Consider the following 7,732-nt stretch of genomic DNA (forward strand, 5'->3'; position numbering starts at 1 on the left):
ACAATCAAGTTGCTACAATTCTTCCACAAATTTGATGGGTTTTTATTAATTTTATAAAAAAGGACTAAATTATTAAGGTCAGGAAGATGATAATAATACTAAGCATGCATGTGTAACCTTAATTGAAATAACTTAATGCATTTACTGATGTAACTTCTCTCTAATATTTTAGTAAAAAAATGCTAGATGTGTTAAAATTGAGACCAAATTGATAAAAACCAAAGTTTAATTATTAGTGTAAGAAGAAAAAAAGGTTGGAAAGCATACATACATACATACATACATATATATATATATATATATATATATATATATATATATTTGAAAAATAAGAAAAAAGAGATGGGGTGGGTGTGTGGGTGGAGGCTGTGAATTAGAATCCGGATTTGGTGCAAAAACGAGTAACCCATACGTTAGTTTGTGAATGGAGGCTAATAACGGTGCCCTTCACACTTTTTCATCGAAACTTTACACTTGAATGGTCCTCTTCAACGGTGCTCATCAGAAACTTACTTTTATTATTTTAAAAAGAAAAGCATTATTTTTTTATACTAAAATAAATTTAAAATTTATATATATAAAAGTTAATTTCTTATTTGTTACTGAGTTTTGTTATGTGGCCTCCAATCTGGTTTTTACTGGTTGAGGAAAATACTTTTTTTTTTTCCCCTTCAAATTTGTACACTCCTTGGTGATCTTCTCTATCTACATTTTCTTATTATTTTTATTTATTAATTAGTTTTGAGAACTCAGATAAGGACAAGTAGGTTATTTTGCTTTTGGTTTCTTTTACACCCTTTTTTTCCAACTCTAAATACACAAGTTCCGTTTTAGGTTAAACTATGCTTTTTTTTTCAACTTACTTTTTATTTGTTTCTACTTTTAGACTTTGAATTTTTAATTTAAGTTTGTTGGAAAATTAACTTGGTTTTTAGCTTCTTCTTTTTATTATTTTTATTTTAATAATGGTCTGAAATAACAAATTCGATAAAATATTTTCTACGTATAATAAAATTTCAAATTCTATTAATAATAAATATTGATAGACACAAATATCCTTCTATCAGTCACATTGATAGACAATAATAGAAGTTTATCCGTTTCTATTATTGATAAAATCCAAAATTTTGTTATAGTTTGTAAATATTTTAATTTATTTTTCTATTTTTAAAAATGTCCATATTTTTTCCTAATTTTGAAAATTTAGCTTATAAAAATCATTTTTTTATCTATTTTTTTTCATTTTTGTTATGTAACTTTTAATCCTGGCTTCAAAAATCAAGTAAAATTTTAAAAACTCAAATTTTAGTCTAGTCGTCCATTTGTTAGGGATATGTCAACCCCAGTTGAGATATCTCAATGCACCTTCATTCCCTCTCCCTTTAGTATCTTGTTTAAAAACAATGGTAAGAAACAAGCACAATTTTCTAATTAAAATCAAAACAAAAAATCAAATAGTTATCAAATGAGACATAAAATACGTTAAAAATCACTTTTTAGTCCATAAATTTTTTTTTTTTGAAAAAGATACTAAGGGCCAGCAGGTGCACCCACACATTTCCACTAGGTGAACACTCTCTTAGCACCTTCATCATCTCCCCCTTCATTAATATAGGAAGAATTAGTACATGAGCAGCAAGGGACAAAAGACAATATAATAAAGCTATAAGGCCAGAGATAAGTCTGAAACAAAAAAAATTAGAAAGCATTTAAATTGATAGCTATAGGGGAGGCACTATAATCTGAAAACATAGAGGATTTGCTAGCCCAAAATCCCAAAAGTGTAAATGTCTTCCCAAAAGATCAATTATCAATTTTCCTTTATCTTTGAAAATATAGTTATTTCTCTCCAACCATTTGGACCATAACACAGATGAAGTGATGTTAAATTTGTGGTGTTAAATTTGATGATACCCCTTTTATTGTGTTGATTTATGGAACAAAGATCATAATAGAGGGATTTCACATTCTGATGTTGGATTCTCCAATCTGAGAAGACTTTCAAGCTTGGTCCAGAGTATCATAGAGGTTTGTCAAGAGATGAAGATGTGATCAATCTCCTCAGCTTGCCTATTGCATAAAAAGCACCAATTGGGTTGAGCTTGAGCTTTGGGATTTTTCTCTAGAGAATGTCTGCAGTATTAATACAACTGTGTAAGAAGGACCGGATGAAGAATCTTCATTTTTTGGGGATTTTGGATTTCCATAGTTGTGTGAAGATTTTATCAGTGATATTAATATCATCTCTCTGGTTCAAACTGGAAATGACTTTTTTCACCGATGCAATAGAGAATTTATCATCAATGTTCAAATTCCAAACAGGAAAATCAAAGCCTCTACTGTCGTTTAGGGAGATGAATTTTTGTTCAATTTCATTTCACTACTGATGTTCACTACTGCGAAGAGGCCATCTAGATTTGATATCCCAATCCAAGATGCTAGCATTCCACATATCTTTAATAGAACCAGATTGAACGGTAGATAAAGGAAATAATCTTGGTTTGTAAGTGTATAAGGGACCGATTTCACACCAATTTACTTTTCAGAAAGAAAGATTTTCACCATTATTGATAGACCATTTTGATTTGGGCGTTGTACTAATCGACCCCTCTGATAATATTTCTTCATAGAGCTTACATAAAATTGAATTTCCCAATAGTAGGCAGCTCACCTATCACACCCCTCTCGAATCACCTACTCTCGATCAGAGAGACGACGTGAAGTCAATCGACATCGTTCCCTTTCTGAATAACACCAATTGAGTCTGACTACTATCTTACTAAAATGAAAAATGACTTTGAATAAATCAAAAAATTCATGCAGTGGATAACATAATAAACATACATTAAATCATTTTCATTACATAACCTCAAAATAAGCTAAGGCTAAATGCCATCGTTTACGGACAACATATTAAGCAACAAAAGATACACATCTTAACTAACTTAACCCTATATAGAACTTATGTAAAATACCATGAGCGAGTCCAAGTACTGACCGACAATAATCAAACTATTTACAACTATGTACAGTAGACTGGAGACAATGGTCAAGTTTTCGAATCATGATCTCTTCCTAGAAAGTGGAAAAATTTGGAAAGGGTAATCTAAAGAGCGTAGTGAGTGACGATTTTGCAAAACATACTTTTAAACAAATACACATTTATAAAGTTTAACATAAGTATAAAATCTTAAAAACTTTTTTATGCTAAACTCTTTCTGTCTTTCAAATATTCCTTTATCTCTATGTACTCTATACCCAGGAAACTTGGTCACGGTAGTAACTATCTCGATCTATCGTGCCTGAGTTAATAAACGCGGTCAAGATAGCAAAGCATTATTTATCTTCCTATCCTACCAGATCTTGGTAGTAGCTGGCTAAGTGGTCAACAAAGCCCCATACCCCAGATTGTGCACATTGACCGTCGAGAACTCAGTATATAGAATATCATGGTTTTCTTACTTAAAGTCATTCTCATCAAACTCATGTTTTTCAATCAGCTCAAAGACAGTAAACAATTCAATTTCAAAAACTCAAATTTGCTCATAAATTACTACTTGCAAAACTCATTAATAAACTTATTAATATATACATACTTTGCCAAATACTTTTAAACACATCTTTTGGAAACATTTCTAAATAATTATTATACTCAAATATTTTTCATGAATATGCTTGTAATCGAGATAATGCTCAACAAAACTCAATGATAATTTCAAAGCATACTTAAATAATAGCATGTAAAACACATTAAAAATCATTTTGTCACTAACTGATGGTAGCTTAGACCCTAAGCTTGTAAACTTGCCCAATCTTCTTTTAACCTGTAATAATGGGAAATAGTTCCATTTAATTCTCTTAAATCCTAAAAATATCAGAAATTCTCTTAAATTTTCCAAGAACACCTAAAACAGCCCAAAATCACATCTTGATGCATGTTGGCATGCAGGTATAGGTGGCAGGGGCTAGCATGCGCACATAAGGCTTGGGCAGGCCTTATCGCGTGTTAACCTTGCAAGGGCACGCCATGCACCTTGCACGTTGCTTGTCTTTATGTGCAGGCCATGTCGCACAACTTCTCAGTCATGCACCTAGCACAGACCTCCTTGCACACCACTAACCTCTTTGAACCATCTTTCATGCTCATCCTACCTAGCAACACCTGACACTCAACTAACCATCAACACTGCCCAAAACACCATTTCTTGGCTAGAAACTTAACTTCACTTTAGAGCTTAATATCTTAAACTCCATGACTCAAACGAAAATATTTCCTTTTACAAAGTTACTGAAAAATGCTTTAACTTTCTTACCTCAAAACTTCAGCCACAAACTCTACGAATTGTGTTCTGTGGCCTCCTTGTGTTTTGTGTCCTCTACGTCTAACTTCTCAATGCGACACTAACCTCTATCCAAGCTTTCTTGCCAAGTCTAAATGCCCAACAAACCTCTAAGGACATGTCATCTCACCTAGTCCAAACGCCAAGCACTTCTTAGAGATGTTTCTAATCCTTCTCGGTCACACACTCACAACTCAAGCTTGCCTCCTACCCTTGTCTAAATGCTTGAAGGTTATCTACTCCTCCTTTGGCCACCTACCAAGCCCCAAAAAACCTAAGTCATGTACTTAGCCAAATTTTCTTACTTGTTACTTAACTTCCTTTAACTTTTACCATTCCTTCATAGTCTTCCTTCTTCCTTCTTCCTACTTACAACGACACACTTAAGAAGGCACTTCTTAAACCTATTTTCCATCTTAACTTACTCAACACTAACCTTTCAAACTCTATAGAAACATCTAAGTTTTTTAAGGTTTGGGGTTTACATCTCCAATGTATAACTGATTATATTTTGCAATGATAATTTTCTTCCAATGGGGATCAACTTCAAAATGGAATCTTCATAAGCATTTGCATAGAAAGGAGAATTTTGTATTAGCAAGCTTGTATATACCCAAACCACCTTTTTCAATAGGAAGAGTGACTTTAGACCATCTAAGGAGGTGGGTGAGCTTATCCTCATTTTTGTTTTTACACAAGAAATTCCTCTAATGTTTTTTAATTTTCTTACAGATGCCAACGGGAGCTCTAAAAACGAATAGTTGTTATATGGGTAAGCTGGTAAGTGTGGATCTGATGAGTGTCAATTTGCTCCCTTTCGAAATATATAAGAATTTCTAGTTATTCAATTTTTTGTGAATTTTCCCAATGATATTCTCCTAAAAAGATGCTGAAGATAGTTTTCCTTCTAACGGGGCTCCAAGGTAAGTGATAGAAGAAACTATTTTTGTAAGCCTAAAAGATTTACCACAACATTAGTTCTGCAATTGTCAACATTACACTATAAGAAATCGAGACTCTCCAGATGCATAAAATATCGTCAGAGAAAAAATGTCGAGGGAAAAGGTCTCCCCCAACATTGTCAGGGGTACGTTGGGAAGATGAATCGTTCTCGATGTATTGTCAACAACGTCGAAGAAGGATAAACCATCTATAAAACCTAACACTTACACGTCGAGGAAGGTAGAAGATTTAAATAATAGTTTCATTTTCTTTGATGGTATGTAGAATAACATCGAGACTAGCTTTAATAATACCAACATCTATCTAGATGACATCGGGAACAATGAAACTATTATTAAATTGCTCCACCTTTCACGATGCCATGCACGAGAATGTTGGAAAAATGGAACCCGACCCCGATGTTGTGTCCCACAACGTCGAGGGAAATGAAACAATTAAATAATATATCTCGTTTCCCCCTTTGCTTGTTGCTTGGCGTTAGAAATATAGATAAGTAGTCCCGACGCTATTAGTAATACATCAAGAATAGGGGACTTTATTCCAAACACATTACTAATGGTGTAAAGAATAGGCGAGTTTGTCCGACGTTTTCATGCTACATCGGGAGTTCTCCTATAAAAACACCATTTTAGTTATGTAAATCATAGAACTGAAAGAGAAAAGAAATTAGAAGATTGAGGGGAATCGAGAAGAAGAGAAGAGAAGTTTGCCACTCGCTGTCGTGCTCACCTCCGCTCATCGTCGTTCCATTGCTGTCATTCGTCGTCTCCTACCACCGCCACTCCTAATTTGAAGATGTGTGTAAAATATGTGCCAGTTAATACATATGTATCTAAAAGGCATAGTTATTGTTTGCACTTTAACAAATTTCTTGTTGTATTAGAAGGATATTGTGATGCAAACTAGGTTACAAATAATGATGAGGTTAACTCTAATAGTGGCTATGTATTTTTGCTTGGAGGTAGAGCAATATCTTGGAAGTCTATAAAATAGACTTGCACAACTAGATCCACTATGGAATCTGAGTTTATTGCATTAGAATTGGCAGGATAAGAAGCTGGGTGGATTAAAATCCTACTAGCTAGGAGATGTACTATTGTGGGGGACATTTGTACCTGTGTCTATACACTATGATTCACAGGTTGCCATAGGTATTGCCAAGATCAACGTTTATAATGGCAAAAGAAGACATATACTTCTTAGATATCGAGTTGTGAAATAATTGCTAAAGGAATGAACTATTTGCTTAGAGTTTGTTTGATTTGAGAAGAAAATGGTTGATCCTTTAACTAAAGGACTAACTAGAAAAGTTGTTCTAGATTCCTTAGTAAACAGGGACCTAAAGCCCCGGTGGTCTATTGTCATAGACTTGATGGTCCATAACCTCTTATTGGATAGTCTGTTGCGATAGACTTGATGGTCCACAATCCATTGTGTGGATAGTCCTTAAATGGACTTAATGGATGATATTAAAACATTCGAGTGGTCCATAATTTGTATGGATGATGATAAGTCTTCATAGCTCTTTTAGAGGGATTTGTTTTGACAAACTTGATGAAGCATATTACGTGATAGTGAAGGTGGGCTTGCTTTTTATGAAAGAGTTTAAAGGTCTCTTTTCAGAGCTTTCAGGATGACCCGAGGTTCATTTCATGTGCATGGCCATAAAAGCACAAACTTATTATTGCATAAACAAAATCAAAACAAAAAATAAAGCGTGTTGTAAAGGTCTCAATCAGTGTTATTGGAAAAGTTCAAGATATAATTCACTCTCTTTAACATGTTTGTTGCCTTACTTTACTATGCATCAATTCACATATTTGGATATTGATGTTTAAGCTTAATATTCTATCTTAGCTCAAAACAAAATTGTCAAAATCTTGTTCTCTCCTTCGTCTACCCGGTAATTTTGCTGTTACAATCATTTATGGGAATTGTTCGAAAATGACATGTGGGCCTAAGCCCATAAGAAAAATTGACTTTCCTTGTCCCACATTGTTAGTTTTAGAAGAGGGGAATGTGTATAGATACCAGAGAAATGTAAGTGGGATATAGAGTATGTTGGTGGTGAAAGCATAATTTTGTCAACACACGTGTGTCGATGGATAGGTGGGTTTGGGTAACCACGAAAAAGGAGGTAATTTTTATTACCTATCAGAAAATTAATTTTGGGTTCTCTAACGCAGTCATTGGGGGCGTTCTCCCTCTCAATTCTTTCTCAGTCGTTGGTCACGATCGGTCCAGTTCTCATGTTCTTCCACAACGTGCACTCGTTTCTTCTCTCACGCTCTTCCTCACGTTTTCTCTCACTTTTGGATTTCAGTTCGACCTCCTCTATAAATTGCAACAACTTTTCATCATTTATGACTTTTCATCATTTGAGGCATCACTCGAAAATCATAATTTCTCGAAGTCTCTATTCTCTCTTT

This window comes from Cucumis melo, chromosome 1, assembly GCF_025177605.1.
Source record: "Cucumis melo cultivar AY chromosome 1, USDA_Cmelo_AY_1.0, whole genome shotgun sequence".
NCBI lineage: Eukaryota > Viridiplantae > Streptophyta > Magnoliopsida > Cucurbitales > Cucurbitaceae > Cucumis > Cucumis melo.